We start from the raw sequence: 1,540 nt of genomic DNA on the forward strand, positions 1-1,540 counted from the left end.
AAAAAAAAAAAAAAGTGATGAGAGTCAGAACACTGCCAGCTTGACTTTGAGTAAATCCAGTAATGTCACTCTTTTTTTAAAACCCCTCACTATACTTGGGAGGCTGAGGCAAGAGAATCACTTAAGCCCAAGAGTTAGAGGTTGCTGTGAGCTGTGATGCCACAGCACTCACCGAGGGCAACATAGTGAGACTCTGTCTCAAAAAAACCCCAAAAAACAAAAACCCTCACTGGATCTCCATCACTCTCATAAAATCTCCTAGTTCAAATTCCTTTAGGCACTTAAAACACTCCTCTTTACCCTCACTTTATACACCAGCCATACTGAACTTCACTGTTTTGAAGTTACCACAGTCTCCCATTCAGGCCTTCTCTCATGTTGGCACAAACACCCTGCTTTCTTCCTCAACCAGGTTATTCATCAGTTAGGGCTTAACCTAGACTTTCTTCTTCCTGGAAGTCATCCCTGACTACCTACCCTAAGGCCAAGTTAGGTGTTTCTGACTTGTGTTCTGTAGCAAGTACTTTGCACTTACCTCTCCTAGTGTATACCATGTGTACCATGCTTGTTTGTTGAGTCATTTGTGTTCCCCACTAGACAGTATGCTCTTGCCTTCCCAGAACCTTGGGCATTGCCTGGAACATGGAAGAGAGACACTGTATAATATGGTTATCAAGATTATGTTTTGATGCTGGTCAGTTCTGGGTTTGAGCTGTGCCACTTATGAGCAGTGTGAACTTTGGACTATTTCTTAACTGGGAATGAAGATACCTATCTCATAGGATTGTTGTGAGGGTTAAATGGTTGAATTTACACAGAGCACTTAGTTAGTACCTGGCTAATAGTAAGTACTTGGCAAGTTTTTGCTGTTGATACTGTTGCTATTATTATTGTGGTTCATAGGCACAGAAATATTCATTGAATGAGTAAAGAAATATTTTGTGTAGAATTATCAGAACCTAGTGAACAGAAACTAGTGATACCATGGCGGTCTACCTAGAGCAGTGGTTCTCAACCTGTGGGTTGTGACCCACAGGAAGGTTGAGAACCACTGATCAAGAGCGACAGCTTGAGACTCTAAATAAATAAATAAATAAAAATAAAATAAAATATGGTACTGAGGAAGAAGGTTTAAAATAATTCCTAGGGCCAGGCATAGTGGCTCATGCCTGTAATCCTAGCACTCTAGGAGGCTGAGCTGGGTGGATTGCCTGGGCTCTGGAGTTTAAGACCAGCCTGAGCAAGAGCAAGACTCTATTGCTAAAAATAGCTGGCCGTTGTAGTGGACGCCAAGAGGATCTCTTGAGACCAAGAGTTTGAGGTTGCTGTGAGCACTGATGTCATAGCATTCTACCAAGGGTTTCAAAAATATAAAGGCTGGGCGTAGGGGTTCATGCCTATAATCCTAGCACTCTGGGAGGCCAAGGCAGGTGGATTGCTTGAGCTCACAAGTTGGAAATCAGCCTGAGCAAAAGCAAGACCCTGTCTTCTACTAAAAATAGAAAAACTGGCTCGGCGCCTATAGCTCAACCGGCTAAGG

General features: G+C 42.8%; 1 protein-coding gene across 1 annotated transcript in view; it reads left to right on the forward strand.

Moving 5' to 3' along the window:
- The window catches only part of ZNHIT1 (zinc finger HIT-type containing 1), an 8,415-nt gene that overhangs the window by 1,953 nt on the left and 4,922 nt on the right, over positions 1-1,540 (forward strand). The gene's annotated exons all lie outside the window — the stretch shown is intronic.

This window comes from Otolemur garnettii, unplaced genomic scaffold, assembly GCF_000181295.1.
Source record: "Otolemur garnettii isolate 467f Iridium unplaced genomic scaffold, OtoGar3 scaffold00077, whole genome shotgun sequence".
Lineage (NCBI taxonomy): Eukaryota > Metazoa > Chordata > Mammalia > Primates > Galagidae > Otolemur > Otolemur garnettii.